The following is a 22,534-nucleotide window of genomic DNA, read 5'->3' on the forward strand; positions in this document are numbered from 1 at the left end:
GTCGCCCTGCCCCACGGCAATGTGGTGTAATGCATGCAGGTGTCGGGTCCTGATCCACACTCCATCCTTATCTGAGAGTGAGATATCACACCTCTGGGTGAGGTGCAATACGTCTGTAGCAACCGATCCCTCGGTGCTACAGTTCCATTTATCTTCAGCCTAGGTGACGTATTGTGATACAGGGCCGTGATTTTGGCTATAAAAGGGTCCCCTAGACCCCTACCCCAAGCTTTTTAAGAGAATCATATATGGCGTGCCAGGAGACTCTATGGAATGCTTTCTCAGCATCCAACGAGAGTATCTACTTACAAATTTTTAACTGCATCTAGCCCAGGAAATACTTTGTGCCTAGTAGCAGTGTCTGCTAGTCAGCGGATTATCCCGGCTGTTAAGCAAGCTACACCACCTGTAGTTTGGACACTTAATTTTTTCAAAGGAAATGCTTCGGGACCACGGGATACTCAGTGAAGAGCATCAGGAGGCACCCCAAGGCATAGGGGCTGGGACTGGCACTAGGATGCCTTGCGGTGGACAGCCGAACTCGATCCTTATAAAAGCTTTTTAACTGCAGCAGCTTTAGTGGACGCTACTGGAGCTGGAATTACGCGGCTGCTGGCATGAGACTTGCCCTCCAATAGATCCTTGTAAATGGATTTAAAGTGTATTCATTCAAATTAGAGGGACAATTTAAATTAAAAAGCTTAGAGCTGCCTCCACCACAGGGGGGCTCTCTCGACCCACCAGCGGACAGGCACCAGTATTGGGAGAGGGGGGCTGGCCGTCAGGGTTCACCGCGGCTCTGGCACAAACCCGGCGACACGGAGGTGGCACGGGCAGGAGCGGACTGGCCGTCTCGGCTTCTCACTTTTTGGATTTTAGAAGGGCATGACATGCCTATATCTGTGTCTCCCCCTCCTTTTACTCCTCCACCTCTTTTCTTTTCGCATGACTATATGTACTTGTCACTTTTCCATGTGTTAGTTGTGTCTTCTGAGCAGTTTGTCAGCTTTTGGACACCTTTGAAGGTGTTTTCTATGTGTTTCTATGTGTTTTTGTTTGCCTGCCATTGGTTTTAACGGTGTTCGAAGGTGTTCGACGAACAGTTCGACGAACAGTTCGGCGAACACACGGGTGTTCGACGAACCGAACCGAACTCGAACACTACGGGGGTGGCTCAACACTAGTTGGTACATGTACCCTAGCAAGATTGACCCTAGCTACATGGACCATCGCCCATGATGAGATAGACCTTGATCAGATGCCAAGACATATGATGCAGAAGAGAAGAGCTAAAACCCAGCCTTTGATACACACTCCATGGTACACAAAGTTTGGACTCACTCTCACAATTACAGGATTGGCTATCCACAATTCTCATAACATTGAACAATTAGCAGAATTGTTTGATAATGTCACAGATGAAGTATTCGATGCCATACTAATACTAAACAATCAAACACGGTTTCATGCAAAAGTACTAAATCAACATACTATAGTATTAGACTATTTAACGGCCAGTCAAGGAGGTATGTGTCAGATAATCGGTCCTGCCTGTTGCAACTATGTAGATGCCAATTTTTCAGTCAGAGTAGATAAACACATCGCCAAAGCCATGGAATTAAAAGAAAGATTCAGAGAAGAACATTCCCATGATGATGAAACCATTTTTAGCAGTTGGTTACAATGGTTGAACCCTGCTAACTGGTTTAAAGGTATAGGAGGATGGATTGTCGGTGTAGGTCACATGTTCCTACAAATTTGTCTGTTTGCTTTCATCATCATATTGCTCATAAAATTATGTAAGTGGGCCATAAACAAAATCCGAAGACCCAAGAACGTCTTAAACGTTCATCTCCTTCCGGTAAATGAAAATTCTGAAATACCTCTCCTTGCTCCTCCCCCTCCTTTTCGGAGAGAGGGCAGAAGATACTATTACTTTGATGTAGAGGTGTAAGTGACAAGTGATAATATTATTATCAGAGAGAGGAAAATGATAGGAAAATTAGTATACCATATCAATTAATCCCTTTTAATATAACCCTTTAACACTCCTATAAACCAATGTAGTAAAATATGCTGCTTAAACAACTAAATTATAAGAAGATTAATCAATAATCTCTAAGCAAAGATGTAAAGTTTACCCAAGCCACTGTGGAATTTGCAGGGGTTGCTTATCTTAGTCAAAATGCCCTTTTGAGGTCAGGTTGATCTAGGGAAAGCACATTGACCAACAAAACAGGTACATTGCATCAAGTAATTATATAAGTACATAGGTAAGCATTTTATGTAATCGCCTGATTACTAATGATTGGATGCTAGTTGTTTATATTGTAAGATGATTGGTTATGTTATAATCTTCCTATGTCCCACCTACTATGTACAACCCACAATTTATACTATAAGAATTGTGCCCCAATACAATGGAGGCAGTTCTGTTCTAATATTGATCAGAGCTCTTGTGGCTACAATAAAACTTTCTTTAATCTGCAGAGATAGTGTGTGCACTCATCCTTTGGGAGACTGAGACGTTATTCCATATCAACTACCATATGTAGAACAGGTGTGCCATACGACTGGCTATAAAAGCCCATGGTACAGAAAGGGGGGGCTCTCTTGCTCTGCCCACCCCACAAGACACAGAATCTTCATGCTGAGAAGCAGATGACATGTAGGCCTGGACACATGCTGGACAAAGACATGATTTACCAGCCAGGATCCAAGGAAAGATGGGTGAATCTCAACAATTAAGCTAATTATGGACAAATGGACAATTACTTTATAACTAATTATTGTATGTACCTGCTGCAATCTGATTCTTTTTAATGGACAATCCAAGAATAAATAGATACATTTTTTTATAAGAATATCGTGATATTGATACTTTGAGAAGTCCTCAGTAGAAAAAAATAATACAGGAAGAGTATTATTTTACAGTCTCCCATCCAAGTAATAACCAGGCCCGACCCTGCTTAGCTTCCGAAATCAGATGAGATCAGGCATGTTCAGGGTGGTGTGGCCATAGACAGAGACAAGTCTCTCACTTGCTGCTTTTCTACTTTGACGTCTGGCTGCCGGCTGCCCTTTCCAGTGCTCAGCAAGACCAGGTCCTTTTGTGCTTTCCCTTCTCTTCAATTTTTTTGCTGGCTTCCTTAAAAGGTCTTGTAGACACTGATCGGCTGCAGCGCTGTCGACGGAACGTCAGCTTCACGGCCAATGCCACAGGCCGGGAGCAGAGGCGAGACTCACCGGTAGACCCGGGTAGGGTGAGTAGAGCGCGATTAGTTGCTTTCTAATAGCTTGCAGCCGGGGATTAACTTTTAATGAAAGGGAACAATCCCTTTGACTGTCTGCAGTGCGCCACACCTAGGAAGCGCACTCTCACACACAAGCCAGCATGCACACGTGCTCGCACGTGACAACACCCCCTATCTGCCCCTACAACCTCTCCGTCACCATGTGTCAAACTCTCCTGCCTGTTTTATGATTTCAGGGGCCTAGCAGGAATCACCCCCCCTCCCCAATTCCTTCCGCACCTTCCTTGCCTTCCTTGCACTGAGGTTAGCTCTTTGGCAGCCGTCTGGCTTGGTTACACAAGCTTGTTTGCAGAGAAACATGTTACTTCTGCTGGCCCTCGCTAGGCGGCCGGCATCCAAAACCTTCCCTGGGCACCTGCTGAAAGCCTGGCCCCTTCACGGCCCTGAGTGCTTTTAACGCCATCATTTCCACACGGCGAGCTGTGGAGTCAATAAGCACTCCTAGCCGTGGCAAGGAGCTCGGTGTCAGGCCTGCGTGAAGGCGGCAGGGTAGCGTACTTAGCTGCCAACTGGCTAAGAGGCCTTGGGGCTTCCATCATCTAAGTTACTTAAGGTCGGTGTCCGGCAAGGCGCCGTTCCATGCTAGCCGAGCTTGGCAGTAGGGCAAAACGTCATCAAAATGGTCTACAGCACCCGGTGTTCCCAGGAGGTATCCCATCCAAGTACTGTCTGAGCCCAGCCCTGCTTTGCTTCCGAGATCAGATGACATCGGGCTTATCCAAGGTGGTATGGCCAGTAGACCTTGGTCGATCCATCGCCCGGCCAGCCTTTCTCAGGATCGCTTGGTGGCGAGCAATCTGGCCGTGACAGGGCGGGCTCCGAAGGGTCCATGCAAAGGCTGTGCCATCCCTACAGGTGTGGTTTGTTTAGCAGTGATTTACCCGCCGCATCAGGTGTCTTCAAAAATGTCTCGGCGCAGGGTCTCCTGCAGGCTAAACCCTTCATCGCGGTAATGTGACAGAAAGAGCAAGCTGGACCCGTAACTTGGGGGCGGAGCGAGACGTCCAGGGGTGAATGAAGGAAGAGGGTGAGATGGTTGCCAGTGACTTTGAGCTGCTCTTCAGGGGGGAGGGTCGTGTTGCCTGCAAAGGTCTTCTGCTTGGGGTTACCGGTGGTTGCCTCCAGCCACGCGGGAGACGCTGGTCCTAGTATTAAAAGTAAAGAAGCAACAATGCTGGAGGCCCACGGTGATCAGAAGGATGCTGGTATTTTGCAGAGATGAAATAGCGCAAGAGAGAAAGCAAATGAAAAAAAGAAAAGAGAAAGAATGTGTGCACTTGTGAAAGGGAATGGAAAAAAGGCATAGAAGAGAGTGCCCCCTGCTGGTGGAAGGAAGGAAAAAGCAAAAGCCTACAGCACCTGGTATTCCCAGGCGGTCTACCATCCAAGTACTAACCAGGCCCAGCCCTGCTTAGCTTCTGAGATCAGACGAGATCGGGCATGTTCAGGGTGGTGTGGCCGTAGCCTGAGACAAGACTCTCACTTGCTGCTTTTCTACTTTGACGTCTGGCTGCCGGCTGCCCTTTCCAGTGCTCAGCAAGACCAGGTCCTTTTGTGCTTTCCCTTCTCTTCAATTTTTTTGCTGGCTTCCTTAAAAGGTCTTGTAGACACAACGCCCCACTCAGAGCCGCTGAGCTCACTGATCGGCTGCAGCACTGTCGACGGAACGTCAGCTTCACGGCCAATGCCACAGGCCGGGAGCAGAGGCGAGACTCACCGGTAGACCCGGGTAGGGTGAGTAGAGCGCGGTTAGTTGCTTTCTAATAGCCTGCAGCCGGGGATTAACTTTTAATGAAAGGGAACAATCCCCTTGACTGTCTGCAGCGCGCCACACCTAGGAAGCGCACTCTCACACACAAGCCAGCATGCACACGTGCTCGCACGTGACAACACCACCTATCTGCCCCTTCAACCGCTCCGTCACCATGCGTCAGACTCTCCTGCCTGTTTTATGATTTCAGGGCCCTAGCAGGAATCACCCACCCCTCCCCAATTCCTTCCGCACCTTCCTTACCTTCCTTGCCTTCCTTGCACTGAGGTTAGCTTTTTGGCAGTCGTCTGGCTTGGTTACACAAGCTTCTTTGCAGAGATACATGTTACTTCTGCTGGCCCTCGCTAGGCGGCCGGCATCCAAAACCTTCCCTGGGCACCTGCTGAAAGCCTGGCCCCTTCACGGCCCCGGGTGCTTTTAACGCCATCATTTCCACACGGCGAGCTGCGGAGTCAATAAGCACTCCTAGCCGTGGTAAGGAGCTCGGTGTCAGGCCTGCGTGAAGGGCAGCGGGGTAGCGTACTTAGCTGCCAACTGACTCAGAGGCCTTGGGGCTTCCATCATCTAAGGTACTTAAGGTCGGTGTCCGGCAAGGCGCCGTTCCATGCTAGCCGAGCTGGGCAGTAGGGCAAAACGTCATCAAAATGGTCTACAGCACCCGGTGTTCCCAGGTGGTCTCCCATTCAAGTACTGTCTGAGCCCAGCCCTGCTTTGCTTCCGAGATCAGACGAAATCGGGCGTATCCAAGGTGGTATGGCCAGTAGACGCTGCTCGATCCATCGCCCGGCCAGCCTTTCTCAGAATCGCTTGATGGCGAGCAATCTGGCCGTGATGGGGCGGGCTCCGAAGGGTCCATGCAAAGGCTGTGCCATCCCTACAGGTGTGGTTTGTTTAGCAGTGATTCACCCGCCGCATCATGTTTCTTCAAAAATGGCTCGGCGCAGGGTCTCCTGCAGGCTAAACCCTTCATCGCGGTAATGTGACAGAAAGAGCAAGCTGGACCCATAACTTGGGGGCGGAGCGAGACGTCCAGGGGTGAATGAAGGAAGAGGGTGAGATGGTTGCCAGTGACTTTGAGCTGCTCTTCAGGGGGGAGGGTCGTGTTGCCTGCAAAGGTCTTCTGCTTGGGGTTACCGGTGGTTGCCTCCAGCCACCCGGGAGACGCTGGTCCTGGTGAAAAGGAGCCTAGTATTAAAAGTAAATAAGCAACAATGCTGGAGGCCCACGGTGATCAGAAGGATGCTGGTATTTTGCAGAGATGAAATAGCGCAAGAGAGAAAGCAAATGAAAAAAAGAAAAGAGAATGAATGTGTGCACTTGTGAAAGGGAATGGAAAAAAGGCATAAAAGAGAGTGCCCCCTGCTGGTGGAAGGAAGGAAAAAGCAAAAGCCTACAGCACCTGGCATTCCCAGGCGGTCTCTGTTAAATGGTTAATTATGGAAATTCATTTGGAATGTTAATCTATAATCTTTTTTCTGAGTTCTATGCCTCAGCCATCGTGTCTAGTTGACATGCGCTATTTGTGTGTACTTTTGGTTCACTACCATATGTAGAACAGGTGTCCATACGACTGGCTATAAAAGCCCATGGTACAGAAAGGGGGGGCTCTCTTGCTCTGCCCACCCCACAAGACACAGAATCTTCATGCTGAGAAGCAGATGACATGTAGGCCTGGACACATGCTGGACAAAGACATGATTTACCAGCCAGGATCCAAGGAAAGATGGGTGAATCTCAACAATTAAGCTAATTATGGACAAATGGACAATTACTTTATAACTAATTATTGTATGTACCTGCTGCAATCTGATTCTTTTTAATGGACAATCCAAGAATAAATAGATACATTTTTTTATAAGAATATCGTGATATTGATACTTTGAAAAGTCCTCAGTAGAAAAAAATAATACAGGAAGAGTATTATTTTACAATGGTGAGCCAGCCAGTCCTGTTTTTTTGTTTTTTAAATTAAGTAAGTGAATTTCTTCCGTGAACAAGGGGGGAGTCCTGACGAGCTGAACAGCTGTTGTTCACATGTCAGTAAATTCACTAGTTTGTCACGAGAAGCAGAAAAGACCTACAGACTGAGGAAAGACAGGAAGCAGAGGTACTATCAAGGAACAGAATCACACAGCAAAAGAATCAGACGAACTGAAGACAGGACGTGCTGATAAAGAGAAGCCAAGGAATCTTAAGGTAAGCAAAATATGGATATAATTTCTTCTTTTGCTAAACAAAGTAATATTAATTTCAAAGTTAATGTAGGAGATGACATAGAAGTTTTGTGGCTCAGTTTATACAAAGAATGTGAAATGCAGAATTTACAGTTAACTTCTAAATTGGTAAATAGAGACAAACAGAAATTGAGAAATATTCTACATTTGGTAGATTTTTTTCATAGTCTTGTGTTAGAGATTTCTAAGCAGGAAAATAGTGTAGAAGTGTCAGACGGTGATACTGATTCTGACTGTAATGTGGAAAATGAACAAGAAGTAAGACACGTGTCTGTAACTGAAGGTGACCTTGGGTCTGAACAAGAGACGGACATACAGAAACCTGACATGGGAGGAGACATGACTGACATACGAGAAACCGAAATACTAGGTGATGTGGGAGGAGACGTGAGTGACGTAGGAGGAACGGACGTACAAGAGCCACTAAAAATATCAGAGAATTTTGGAATTACCCAGGCTCAACTCCAAATTAAAATGAGGAAAAATTTGCTGAAATTATACAAAATCATGCCAAAATATGATGTCAAAATCCATGCCTGTAGAAATTCAGAGACATTTGAGAGCTTCTCTGATAAGTTTGATTTATCCAATGAGGAGAGGAATCAATTATTTAAAATGTGGATTCCTGTGACATTGTCCAGACGTTTACATTTAATGCCCTGTGAAAATGACTCTCCTAATCGATGGGAAAATGATTCGGACAGATTAAGATATTTGATTTATTGTGTCACAACGGATTTTCCCAACATAGAAGATCTGCAGAAACTAAGGATTGGTAGGAAGGAATGTACATATACATTCATGTCCATATTTGAATGGTTGTACAAAGCTCTCATCAAAAATGGAAAAGTACAACATATGATAACAACTTTTGTACAAAAATTCAAATTCCTAAATTCAGTTTCCCAAGTTATGGCATCACAAAAAAATTCATTATTTGAATGTGCGCAGATGCTGGATTTTGTTAGAAAACATGAGAATCGTGAAAAGAAAATAAATCAAGCTAAATTTATAAAACCAGGAAAGGTAAAATCTTACCAAAAGCCAATATCAAACTCTCCTAGACTGAGTCATCCCCATAGTGAACTCTATCAAATACGCAGAAGATTTCATATATGTTATAAGCCATATCAGCCAGTGCAAAGATCCATCTCTCCACAGAATGAGTTAATTCTCAGTCAGAACTGTGATTCTCTAAAAAGGAAAATGGCTGAAACTGATGGACAGAGACAGGTGAGACGACCAACTCACAGTGACGTCATGGAATCTGGACAGAAGAACAGGCAGTTCTCTGAGGTTTTGAAGGATAGAAAAATGTCTTTACTAAATAGGGCGTTAATGGGGATATTTGAGAGAGACAGAAGATTTGGTTTAGGGAGTGGCTAAGGAAAAACTGCAATTATAATGTTGTATCAAAATGTAATACAATGTCTCAATATTTATTTATAATCTTATACAGTAAAATTGTAGTTACAGTACAGACCAAAAGTTTGGACACACCTTCTCATTTAAAGATTTTTCGGTATTTTCATGACTATGAAAATTGTTCATTCACACTGAAGGCATCAAAACTATGAATTAACACATGTGGAATTATATACTTAACAAAAAAGTGTGAAACAACTGAAAATATGTCTTATATTCTAGGTTCTTCAAAGTAGCCACCTTTTGCTTTGATGACTGCTTTGCACACTCTTGGCATTTTCTTGATGAGCTTCAAGAGGTAGTCACCGGAAATGGTCTTTCAACAATCTTGAAGGAGTTCCCAGAGATGCTTAGCACTTGTTGGCCCTTTTGCCTTCACTCTGCGGTCCCGTTCACCCCAAACCATCTCGATTGGGTTCAGGTCTGGTGACTGTGGAGGCCAGGTCATCTGGGGTAGCACCCCATCACTCTCCTTCTTGGTCAAATAGCCCTTACACAGCCTGGAGGAGTGTTTGAGGTCATTGTCCTGTTGAAAAATAAATGATGGTCCAACTAAACGCAAACCGGATGAAATAGCATGCCGCTGCAAGATGCTGTGGTAGCCATGCTGGTTCAGTATGCCTTCAATTTTGAATAAATCCCCAACAGTGTCACCAGCAAAGCACCCCCACACCATCACACCTCCTTCTCCATGCTTCACGGTGGGAACCAGGCATGTAGAGTCCATCCGTTCACCTTTTCTGCGTCGCACAAAGACACGGTGGTTGAAACCAAAGATCTCAAATTTGGACTCATCAGACCAAAGCACAGATTTCCACTGGTCTAATGTCCATTCCTTGTGTTCTTTAGCCCAAACAAGTCCCTTCTGCTTGTTGCCTGTCCTTAGCAGTGGTTTCCTACAGCTATTTTACCATGAAGGCCTGCTGCACAAAGTCTCCTCTTAACAGTTGTTGAAGAGATGTGTCTGATGCTAGAACTCTGTGTGGCATTGACCTGGTCTCTAATCTGAGCTGCTGTTAACCTGCGATTTCTGAGGCTGGTGACTTGGATAAACTTATTCTCAGAAGCAGAGGTGACTCTTGGTCTTCCTTTCCTGGGGCGGTACTCATGTGAGACCGTTTCTTTGTAGCGCTTGATGGTTTTTGCAACTGCACTTGGGGAGACTTTCAAAGTTTTCTAAATTTTTCGGACTGACTGACCTTCATTTCTTAAAGTAATGATGGCCACTCGTTTTTCTTTACTTAGCTGCTTTTTTCTTGCCATAATACAAATTCTAACAGTCTATTCAGTAGGACTATCAGCTGTGTATCCACCTGACTTCTGCACAACACAACTGATGGTCCCAACCCCATTTATAAGGCAAGAAATCCTACTTATTAAACCTGACAGGGCACACCTGTGAAGTGAAAACCATTTCCGGTGACTACCTCTTGAAGCTCATCAAGAGCTTGCCAAGAGTGTGCAAAGCAGTCATCAAAGCAAAAGGTGGCTACTTTGAAGAACCTAGAATATAAGACATATTTTCAGTTGTTTCACACTTTTTTGTTAAGTATATGATTCCACATGTGTTAATTCATAGTTTTGATGCCTTCAGTGTGAATGTACAATTTTCATAGTCATGAAAATACAGAAAAATCTTTAAATGAGAAGGTGTGTCCAAACTTTTGGTCTGTACTGTACATAGTTTCTAATAGTTCATATATATATATATATATATATATATATATATATATATATATATACACTTGTCTATGTAGAGATTGCGTGTAATTGTATTTATATATACGTTTATAAAATATATATATATATTAATTAATAAATTAGAACTTCATATATATAAATTTAAGTAGCAATATTTTGAATTACATTAGAACCAACCAATATATGTATAAGATATTTAAATAATTCTGTTTCTGTATGAATTTGATATTTAATTTTATTTTCTTATATTTCCTTAGAGTTTTCATTCCAAAGCAGGATTTGATCAAAGAACTCTAAAATGGATTTATTTCTTTATTCACACAGGAAGTGAAAAATTGAATTTTTTTTTTGTGTATAACATTTTAAAATAATAACAATATATCTAGTTGAACTATAATATATATGTAATACTTATTAATTCTTTTGTGTTGCTAATATTTTCTGTGCATGAAGTGTTCGTGCAAATTAAAGTAGCTTTACAGCATGACGTGTGACAGCTGCGGCCTTTGAACTTTGAGCTAATAGTATAGGATCCCATTCATTCTATTTTCAACTGATGTAACTTAAGACCGGGCAGCCAGTGAAAAAAGAATCTAAGACAAGAGTTTTTTCAAGTGTCTGAAATTCCAGTGACTTACTCTCATATTATATAATATGTACTTGGGGAATATTCAAAGAAATATAAAGATATTCAATTGATATGGCAATGAGCATTAATAAATTGGGATACAACAATTTTGGGTTAAATATATATATATATATATCTAAAACTTCATATGTGGAATGTTTGAGTTGAACAGATCTGTGAATGTCAGAGTGAAGGTGACAGATGAGTAAATCAGCAGCTGCTAAGTGTGATTGATGTGACAGAGGCCTCGTATGTTTGTATGTTTGAAAAAAAAAAATGTTTCTTTATGTGAAGGTACAAAATATATTTAATTCTGAGGAAATTATAATACATAATTAGGTATTATCTACATATATATATTTCTATATTTCTTTAATAATTATTATTTCTTGATTTAACTAATAGTGGATAAGGGCAACTACACATCAAAATGGTTTACAAAGCAAATTTATATTTAGAATAATTTTCCACATGATAATATTCTTGAATAACTATAATATTATTTTTAATGGTTACCTAAATACGTACACACCTCTCTTTAGTCAAATCTATGCTACTCATCGATATGAAATTTATGCACAATATTTCTAGAAGAATAATTATTTTTAATTTGGTTCTGATATATTCATAAATTTTATAAAATAATATTTTTGGTATTAAGGGGGAAAATGTGTTTTTGATCCTGATTACATAATCACTTTTGATCAATACTTATTTTCCACACATTTTAATAAAGAAGAAATAATAATAAGGTACTATGGTATAATTAAGAAGGGTATTACATGCAAAGTTGCATAATTTAATAATTTTTGGTGGTACAAGGTTATGACAAATATGAAATCATCCAGATAATGGAGATATAAGGGTATTTTTTATGGAGAATATAATTACTCTGCATTTGTCATTAAAATTTAAAGGCCTTATTTTTATTTTTATTCTTATTTTTACTCTTAATTTTATTTTTCATTTTTAAAATTTTATTCTTACTTTATACTTCTTATTTTTCTATTTTTTCATTTTTTAATTCTCATTTGATTTTATTTGAGTTCAATATCTCAATTGAGAAAACACATTAATATTTAATAAAGTAATGTCTAATACAAGAGTATTGCTTCATTAAATATATATTGCTAAGGAAAAAAATGTTTACATTTTCTGAGTAAACACAACAATTCATTCATTCATTTATTCATTCATTCATTCATTCATACATTCATATATTTATTCATTTTGGTTCAGGAGTATACATTCTTTGATATTATTGGTTTAATATAGATATAAAAACTTGTTTTTTCAAAATACACTGACACCTATGGGTTGGAAAAGGTAATTACACCTATGACATAAAAATGTTCTATCATATGGAGAACTTGATTGATAATGAATTATTATCTATTATTGTTTATTATTCCAAACATAATTTATTTTAATATTTTGATAATAATTAGATGGATATTACTGATTGCTATGGTACGCTGTGATATTATAGGTTAGGAAAAACTGCCAGATTTGGTATCAGATTAGGGAATGAAGACTTCAATCAAGACATCGCAATTATGAATTCTATCTTAATAAAGACTTTTAATTTTTATAAATCAAAGAGATTCTCAAAAGTTACAAGAAGAAGAAACTGATATCCGGACGTCTTAGAAGGTAACAGGTGTGAATGCTGAGTGTTATAATAGACTGTGTCCATTACATACAATACAATTCACACCACTGATCACCAGGACGGCAGAGGACGATGATCCTATATGTACTGTGTTGTGTTCAAGTTTCATCACATTCCAGTGGTTTCTTATCACCTGCAACGCTTCAATGAAAGCTGGTGAACAGGTAATACCTGGCATATGTGTGTTGTATATAAAGGACTGAGTACTGGTTATGGTGCTATATAAAGCAGGAAAGTGTCAAGTTAACCCTTGCTTTACTGACCAAAGACGTCACATCTGTTCCAAAAGTGACACGAGACCAGTGCGGACACACGGAAGATTCCAAAGACGATCCAACGTAAGTCCAGGTGACACTGCACAGATATTAAAGCTACATTTCATCCATGGACTTTGTTTTCTTATCAACTGACACACATGATCTTTCTAATAAAGAGTACAGTTTATGGACTGAACAATAATGAACACAATTATGGACTGTACAATATCTACATGCTGTAATTTATTTCAAAAGAGTTTTCATCTAAAGACTGTGTTATAAAAGAACCAAGAAGAAGACGAGACGACGACCCGATGACATCAGATGATGACGATTGAACCCGCGATTGCTTCAATTTAGATATAGGGAAGTATAATTATACATATTAAATTAATATTAGTCAATGCTTACCATAACATGAATTCACATCATTATATAACAATAATCCGATATTGATACTATTATTACTATTATTATTATTATGGAAATTTAATGATATTGCCAAGGAAGAAGGAAAGAAAAAATGATTGATGAATGTATCTTCTTTTGAGAAATTTCAGTTAAAGTCCTTTTATTCTCAAAAAAGCGGGAAATGTTAAATGGTTAATTATGGAAATTCATTTGAAATGTTAATCGATAATCATTTTTCTGAGTTCTATGCCTCAGCCATCGTGTCTAGTTGACATGCGCTATTTATGTGTGTATTTTTGGTTCACTACCATATGTAGAACAGGTGTCCATACGACTGGCTATAAAAGCCCATGGTACAGAAAGGGGGGGCTCTCTTGCTCTGCCCACCCCACAAGACACAGAATCTTCATGCTGAGAAGCAGATGACATGTAGGCCTGGACACATGCTGGAAAAAGACATGATTTACCAGCCAGGATCCAAGGAAAGATGGGTGAATCTCAACAATTAAACAATTAAGCTAATTATGGACAAATGGACAATTACTTTATAACTAATTATTGTATGTACCTGCTGCAATCTGATTCTTTTTAATGGACAATCCAAGAATAAATAGATACATTTTTTATAAGAATATCGTGATATTGATTCTTTGAGAAGTCCTCAGTAGAAAAAAGTAATACAGGAAAAGAGTATTATTTTACAGACTCCCATTCAAGTACCAACCAGGCCTGACCCTGCTTAGCTTCCAAGATCAGATGAGATCGGACGTGTTCAGGGTGGTGTAGCCATAGGCAGAGACAAGCCTCTCACTTGCTGCTTTTCAACTTTGACGTCTGGCTGCCAGCTGCCCTTTCCAGTGCTCAGCAAGACCAGGTCCTTTTGTGCTTGCCCTTCTCTTCAATTTTTTTGCTGGCTTCCTTAAAAGGTCTTGTAGACACAACGCCCCACTCAGAGCCGCTGAGCTCACTGATCGGCTGCAGCGCTGTCGACGGAACGTCAGCTTCACGGCCAATGCCACAGGCCGGGAGCAGAGTCGAGACTCACCGGTAGAACCGGGTAGGGTGAGTAGAGCGCGGTTAGTTGCTTTCTAATAGGCTGCAGCCGGGGATTAACTTTTAATGAAAGGGAACAATCCCTTTGACTGTCTGCAGCGCGCCACACCTAGGAAGCGCACTCTCACACACAAGCCAGCATGCACACGTGCTCGCACGTGACAACACCCCCTATCTGCCCCTACAACCTCTCCGTCACCATGCGTCAGACACTCCTGCCTGTTTTATGATTTCAGGGCCCTAGCAGGAATCACCCCCCCTCCCCAATTCCTTCCGCACCTTCCTTGCCTTCCTTGCACTGAGGTTAGCTCTTTGTCAGCCGTCTGGCTTGGTTACACAAGCTTCTTTGCAGAGAAACATGTTACTTCTGCTGGCCCTCGCTAGGCGGCCGGCATCCAAAACCTTCCCTGGGCACCTGCTGAAAGCCTGGCCCCTTCACGGCCCCGGGTGCTTTTAACACTAGGACTACTGGACTCGTGACCCCGCCTAGAACTACTGAAAGGAGTCATTTTGACTCCTTGCTTGTTTTCGTTTATTTTTAGAGTTTCATTTGTGGTTATTTATTAATAATTATATTTTTTGTAATGTATTATTATTGTGAGATCCAACAGTAATGCTTTTGATTGTTTTTTTTCTGCTTTTCTTATTTTTCTACAGAAAATAACAATAATTATAATAGACGTTGCACACATATAAACAACAACTGAAGAACAAAAAGCAGAGAAAATGTAGGTGGAGGAGCATAAAAATGAAAATATGGCGCAGAATTCACCTTCTAAACATTTGGTGTTTCGCATTTTAGGCATTGCCTTTGATTTATGGCAGTATATTGCCCACACAAAGACTTACCACAAGTCTTACAATTTCCGACAGATCTATTTTTCTTGCACTTTTCTTTGATCTGGCAAAATTTTGTTTGAACCATCACTTCTGAGCATGTAGAAACTTGGGACGTGGAACCCTTTGCCCTATCTGTGACATAAGGACCACTCAACTCTCTCACAAGCGTTTGCAAAAATGCCTTGCGTGACATTTTTTGGTGGGTAATCTCCTTGAATATTATCAATGCATTTATACCCGCAAAGTCTAAGGCATTTTCAAATGCATGAACAGGCCATCTCCTTGTGCATGTTCGTGTGCTATATTTTCGTGCCATCTGATCCACTACATCTACTCCATATTTTGTTTCATTGTAAAACTTTACCGTTTCTGGAGTTTTTTTAGCAGAATCAGACGCAACAACAACATCTGGATGGACGGAACTCAAAATGACAACATTTTTGTTGGGTTTTCCTTGATATACTGTTAGTGTAAAATTGTCTTCATTTCTAAACACTTTAGTGTTGTACAATTCCTCTTTCATGGATTTTATTTCTTTAGGCACTTCTCGCCTTATCTTGTTCAGTGTTCCCACGATGGTTGTTCCTTTGCTTTTTAGCTGTTTAGCTAATTTTACTGAAGTAAAATAATTATCGGTTGTAACATTGAGACCTTTTTTCAAAAACGGGTCCAATAACTTCATTACCACATGGTCAGCTAAACGGTCCTCAGCACGGCGTGTGTCATCTTTGCCTAGATAAGGGAAGCCATTTGCCAGATATTTGCTCCTCTTATCAACAGCTAGCCAATATTTGTGGCCATATTTATCTGGTTTGGAAGGCATGTACTGCGTGAATGGACACCTAGTTTTGCTTGGGAAAAGTTGCTCATCCACCGTTATGTATGGGCCAGGTTTGTAACACGCAATACAATTTTCAATAAACCTGTCCCACACAGTAGAAAATAGAGCAAACTTGTCCGTTTGCAGTCTCTCCGATCGAGTAGATTTCTCATCAAATCTGAGAAACCTCATAATTTCAACAAAGCGGTCCCTAGACATTGTCGCTTTGCAAAACGGTATTCCCCAGTCATTACACCAAATACTGCTAATCGAGTGACGGTTCGTGCCAGATATTTCACGAGCATAGAATATCGCAATGAATGCATCTAGCTCCTCATCAGATAGAGTAAACTGTAAATTATTGTTCCTGCATGCTTCTGCAAGCGTACAGTTCTTTATATGTGTCAATATATATGAATCAAAAAATAAACGCCATGCGCTCAAAGGACTATCGATAATGATATTTCTTCTGGCGTATCCTGTAGGGCCAGGTGCTTCTCGAAGAATATTTTGGCTGTCACGCCTACCAGGCAAGTGTTCTCCAATTTCAACAGGTTTCCATTGAATACCATCCGCTGAAACTAGTATTCCTTCAGATTCGCCTTCTCTGGTGTTTGTTGTTGCATTACCTTCGCCGCCATCGTTATCTGTTGTTCTTTCATTTCTGGGACGTTTTGCTGATTTTTTCTGTCCACGACCAGGAGGATGGTCACGAGGCAACATAACTGCATGAGCCCGATTCCCAGTTGATGTGCTTGGAATATCTGTAAAAAAGTTGACGAATATTTAGAATTTTTGTTTTGTAAGGGTCCGTGCACACTGGCTGGATTAGCGGCGGAATATCCGACCGGATATTCACACCACAATCCGGCCCGTACCTGCCCGCTCAGGTACAGAGCGGAGTTTCATACCTGAAGCTCCGCTCCGAACCCCGGGCTGGAGCCGCTGTCTGGGACGGAGCCGTGCTCGCGCGTAAGCAAGCGCTGCTCTTTTCCTGACAGCGGCTCCAGCCCGGGGTTCGGAGCGGAGCTTCAGGCATGAGCGGGCAGGTACGGCCTGTATTGCGGCAAGAATATCCAGATGGCTATTCAGCCAGAATTCTGCTAGTGTGCACAGGCCCTAACTCAGTGTGTGGAAGAACAAATAAATACACATAACTACTTACCTTCTGGATTTGTTCCTTCTGAGTCTTCAGATTCACTTGATATGTTCTGAGGAATGAAATCTTCATCACGGTCAGAATCAAATACATGTTCCTGCAATTCGGATTCCCATTCATCCTCCGGTATGGATTGCAAAGTAGCCAGAATATCCTGAGGCTTTATCAAACGTCTTCTCTCCATATTCCTCACAAATTCCATAATTCTATATAGTTCCCTGCTGAAAAATAGAAATGAAATGAAAACTAAAAGAAATAATAACTGTTCTGCCACCTTCAAAAGTAGGTGGGCTGAATCAGTTGACAGACAGCTAAACTATTTCATAACAATTCATACCTGTATGAGTCTTCAGAGCTCGTATGTCTGCGTCTGTTCTCTTTGTCTCTTCAGCTGAACTGAAAGTAAAGTTACTATCCAGAATACTGTCTCCTGCTAGGACCTTAGAAAAACACCACCCTTCATTAGCATAAGATAAGAGCCTAGAGTAAACAAGCTATTTTGTTCAGCATTACACAGTAATACAAGCAGGTAAAACACAAGGAAAATGTGAAAAGTTGACATGTAAATTGAACTACATCTATATGAACATCAGGGTAAATAAGACAGAGTGAAAAAATTATGCACAAAACTTTATAGCAACATTTAGTGCCAAAAGGACCTCAAAATATAGTAGGGAGTCAAAATGACTCCCTTCAGTAGTTCTTGGTAAATTTTGAAAAAAACGCGCAAGTTTTTCACCAAAATTATTTATTCTCACAAAATCTTTTTTCACATCATATTTGAGGAAAAGTCACCAAGTTTCAAGCCGGAATTCTGAAAAATGTAGTCACAGAAGAGAAATAAAAAACGAAAGGAGTCAAAATGACTCCATCAGTAGTTCTAGTGTTAATGCCATCATTTCCACACGGCGAGCTGCAGAGTCAATAAGCACTCCTAGCCGTGGCAAGGAGCTCGGTGTCAGCCCTGCGTGAAGGCGCTGAGGTAGTGTACTTAGCTGCCAACTGGCTCAGAGGCCTTGGGGCTTCCATCATCTAAGATACTTAAGGTCGGTGTCCGGCAAGGTGCCGTTGAATGCTAGCCGAGCTGGGCAGTAGGGCAAAACGTCATCAAAATGGTCTACAGCACCTGGTGTTCCCAGGAGGTCTCCCATCCAAGTACTGTCCAAGCCCAGCCCTGCTTTGCTTCCAAGATCATACGAGATCAGGCGTATCCAAGGTGGTATGGCCAGTAGACACTGCTTGATCCATCGCCCGGCCAGCCTTTCTCAGGATCGCTTGGTGGCGAGCAATCTGGCCGTGACGGGGCGGGCTCCGAAGGGTCCATGCAAAGGCTGTGCCGTCCCTACAGGTGTGGTTTGTTTAGCAGTGATTCACCCGCCACATCAGGTGTCTTCAAAAATGGCTTGGCGCAGGGTCTCCTGCAGGCTAAACCCTTAATTGGGGTAATGTGACAGAAAGAGCAAGCTGGACCCGTTACTTGGGGGCGGAGCGAGACGTCCAGGGGTGAATGAAGGAAGAGGGTGAGATGGTTGCCAGTGACATTGAGCTGCTCTTCAGGGGGGAGGGTCGTGTTGCCTGCAAAGGTCTTCTGCTTGGGGTTACCGGTGGTTGCCTCCAGCCACTTGGGAGACGCTGGTCCTGGTGAAAAGGAGCCTAGTATTAAAAGTAAAGAAGCAACAATGCTGGAGGCCTACGGTGATCAGAAGGATGCTGGTATTTTGCAGAGATGAAATAGCGCAAGAGAGAAAGCAAATGAAAAAAAGAAAAGAGAATGAATGTGTGCACTTTTGAAAGGGAATGGAAAAAAGGCATAGAAGAGAGTGCCCCCTGCTGGTGGAAAGATGGAAAAAGCAAAAGCCTACAGCACCTGGTATTCCCAGGTGGTCTCCCATCCAAGTACTAACCAGGCCCAACTCTGCTTAGCTTCTGAGATCAGACGAGATCGGGCGTGTTCAGGGTGGTGTGGACGTAGGCAGAGACAAGCGTCTCACTTTCTGCTCTTCTACTTTGAATGCTGGCTGCCGGATGCCCTTTCCAGTGCTCAGCAAGACCAGGTCTTTTTGTGCTTTCCCTTCTCTTCAATTTTTTTGCTGGCTTCCTTAAAAGGTCTTGTAGACACAACGCCCCACTCAGAGCCGCTGAGCTCACTGATCGGCTGCAGCGCTGTCGACGGAACGTCAGCTTCACGGCCAATGCCACAGGCCGGGAGCAGAGGCGAGACTTACCGGTAGACCTGGGTAGGGTGAGTAGAGCGCGGTTAGTTGCTTTCTAATAGCCTGCAGCCGGGGATTAACTTTTAATGAAAGGGAACAATCCCTTTGACTGTCTGCAGCGCGCCACACCTAGGAAGCGCACTCTCACACACAAGCCAGCATGCACACGTGCTCGCACGTGACAACACCCCCTATCTGCCCCTACAACCTCTACGTCACCATGCGTCAGACTCTCCTGCCTGTTTTATGATTTCAGGGCCCTAGCAGGAATCACCCCCCCCTCCCCAATTCCTTCCGCACCTTCCTTGCCTTCCTTGCACTGAGGTTAGCTGTTTGGCAGCCGTCTGGCTTGGTTACACAAGCTTCTTTGCAGAGAAACATGTTACTTCTGCTGGCCCTCGCAAGGCGGCCGGCATCCAAAACCTTCCCTGGGCACCTGCTGAAAGCCTGCCCCTTCACGGCCCCGGGTGCTTTTAAAGCCATCATTTCCACACGGCGAGATGCGGAGTCAATAAGCACTCCTAGCCGGGGCAAGGAGCTCGGTGTCAGGCTTGCGTGAAGGGCGGCGGGGTAGCGTACTTAGCTGCCAACTGGCTCAGAGACCTTGGGGCTTCCATCATCTAAGTTACTTAAGGTCGGTGTCCGGCAAGGCGCCATTCCATGCTAGCCGAGCTGGGCAGTAGGGCAAAACGTCATCAAAATGGTCTACAGCACCCGGTGTTCCCAGGTGGTATCCCATCCAAGTACAGTTCGAGCCCAGCCCTGCTTTGCTTCTGAGATCAGACGAGATCAGGCGCATCCAAGGTGGTATGGCCAGTAGACGCTGCTCGATCCATCGCCCGGCCAGCCTTTGTCAGGATCGCTTTGTTATGATCTGCTACAGAGACTAAGGAAAGAAAGGAGATCTATCCCTACAATAGAACTAAGCTAGATCCCTACGATGTAACGGGGAACCTGATCCTGCGATCAGACCCGCTAAAGTCCTCGGCTAGTCTGAACGCAGACCTATAGATGTGAGGGAGGGATCCCTACAAGATCTAGGGACTGGGAAAAGTTGGACACCTCCTAGCAGAAATAGTAGCAGTCAAAGACAAACATACAACAAAAAGGCATAGGGGTCAGAAGACCTAGCAAAACTAACAGAGAACGGCAACAGAGCAACAAGCTAGCTCAACAGTAGTAAATACAAATGAAGTCCAGCAAAGCCAGGTGGGTGGAGCCGGATTAAATAGGCAAAATGGTCATGTGACCAGCAAACTAAAAAAAAACTAACAGGAGAGTTGTAACAGTACCCCCTCTTCTAAGAGGATCCTCCGGATCCCCTAGGCCCAGGCTTACCAGGAAACCTGCTGTGAAACGCTTGGACAAGTCTGGGGGCAGAAACATAATCCGCTCTCACCCATGAGTTATCCTCAGGTCCGAAACCCTTCCAAGCGACGAGATACTGCAAACTCCCTCTATACCGTCTAGAATTTAGGATGCGGGAAATTTCATATTCCCCGTCCTCCACCACCGGAGGAACAGTGGCAGAGGCGTCACCATCCGACACATCAGCTTTTTTCAACAGAGAAACATGAAACACCGGATTAATCCTCCAGGACGTATGAACCTCCAGCCTAACAGCAGATTGGTTAACTATCTGAAGTACCTTAAAGGGCCCTACGAACTTGGGACCCAATTTTTTAGAAGGAATCCTCAATCGCAGATTCTTAGAGGACAACCAAACCATGTCACCAACCGCAAACAAAATCTCTTGCCGTTTCCTATCAAAGTACCTCTTAGATTTTTTGTTAGCCTCCTGAAGATTACCACGCACATCCGTCCAAACTCTCTCCAAATCACCGGAAAAACTCTCCTCCTCAGGCACAGCCGAAACCAATTTGGAAAATGACCCAAAAGACGGATGTCTCCCAGAACAACAAAAAAAAGGCGAACACCTAGCAGAAGAGGATGTAAGGTTGTTAAGAGCAAATTCAGCAAGTGGCAGAAACTCAGACCACCCCTCTTGATTGTCTGCCACAAAACAACGCAAGAACTGCTCAACATCCTGGTTCTTCCTTTCTGTCTGGCCATTAGACTCAGGATGATATCCGGATGAAAACGACAAATGAACTCCCAACCTGTCACAAAAGGCACGCCAAAAACGAGCCACGAACTGAGGTCCCCTATCAGAAATAATGTCAGTAGGAACACCATGTAGTCTGACAATCCCCTTGACAAAGGCCTTAGCGAGTGTCTTAGCGCAAGGCAGTTTGATGAAGGGAACCAAGTGACAGATCTTGCTAAAATGGTCCACAACCACCCAGATGACCGTGAAACCTTCAGAGGGAGGAAGGTCAGTAATAAAGTCCATAGCCAGATGTGTCCAAGGTGCACTAGGAACCTCCAGAGGGCAAAGCAACCCCGCAGCAGGAGCATGCGAAGACTTGGATCTTGCACACACAGTACATTGGCGCACCCACTTAATGACTTCCTTCTGCAATCCAGGCCACCAAAAACTCTGACCCACAAGTCTCTTGGTCTCAGAAATTCCTGGATGACCTGCCAACCGAGACTCATGACACTCAACAAACAAATCTCTCCTAAAGGTCCTAGGCACAAACAACCTCCCATGGGGAGTGTTAGATGGGGCATTCTCCTGTGCTTTAAGAATCTCATCCTCCAAAACGGAGTCCAAAGCAGCAATCACAACACCTTCTTGTAAAATGGTCTCCTCTTCCTCCTCAACACCGACCATGGGAGAAAAGCTGCGAGACAAAGCATCCGCTTTAACATTCTTGGTACCCGGGATGTAAGTAACGGAAAAATTAAACCGCGAGAAAAAAAGTGCCCACCTAGCCTGACGGGCATTCAAGCGCTTGGCAGCATCAAGATAGATCAGATTTTTATGATCAGTGAAAACCTGAATGGGAAATTCAGCACCTTCCAAGAGATGACGCCAGTGTTCAAATGCGAGTTTAATCGCCAGCAATTCCCGATTATCAATATCGTAATTAAGTTCAGTCTCGGAAAATTTTTTTGAAAAAAGGCACAGGG

The 22,534-nt window shown here is 43.1% G+C and overlaps 2 non-coding genes and 4 pseudogenes across 2 annotated transcripts; all 6 read right to left on the reverse strand.

Moving 5' to 3' along the window:
- Positions 1–3,935: 3,935 nt before the first annotated feature.
- LOC141269470 (5S ribosomal RNA) lies at positions 3,936–4,055 on the reverse strand (annotated as a pseudogene).
- A 606-nt stretch (positions 4,056–4,661) lies between these two features.
- On the reverse strand, positions 4,662–4,780 carry LOC141266786 (5S ribosomal RNA). Its single transcript, XR_012320810.1, has one exon. It is a non-coding gene; the product is annotated as a 5S ribosomal RNA (ribosomal RNA).
- A 951-nt stretch (positions 4,781–5,731) lies between these two features.
- On the reverse strand, positions 5,732–5,851 carry LOC141268090 (5S ribosomal RNA; annotated as a pseudogene).
- Positions 5,852–18,399: 12,548 nt separating this feature from the next.
- LOC141267676 (5S ribosomal RNA) lies at positions 18,400–18,519 on the reverse strand (annotated as a pseudogene).
- A 621-nt stretch (positions 18,520–19,140) lies between these two features.
- LOC141266587 (5S ribosomal RNA) lies at positions 19,141–19,259 on the reverse strand. The gene has a single exon (XR_012320619.1). It is a non-coding gene; the product is annotated as a 5S ribosomal RNA (ribosomal RNA).
- Positions 19,260–20,200: 941 nt separating this feature from the next.
- Positions 20,201–20,320, reverse strand: LOC141267566 (5S ribosomal RNA; annotated as a pseudogene).
- Between the last annotated feature and the right edge of the window lie 2,214 nt (positions 20,321–22,534).

Source organism: Phyllobates terribilis, unplaced genomic scaffold (genome assembly GCF_046119375.1).
Source record: "Phyllobates terribilis strain yellow unplaced genomic scaffold, ASM4611937v1 Scaffold_4__5_contigs__length_816908805, whole genome shotgun sequence".
NCBI classification, from domain to species: Eukaryota; Metazoa; Chordata; class Amphibia; order Anura; family Dendrobatidae; genus Phyllobates; species Phyllobates terribilis.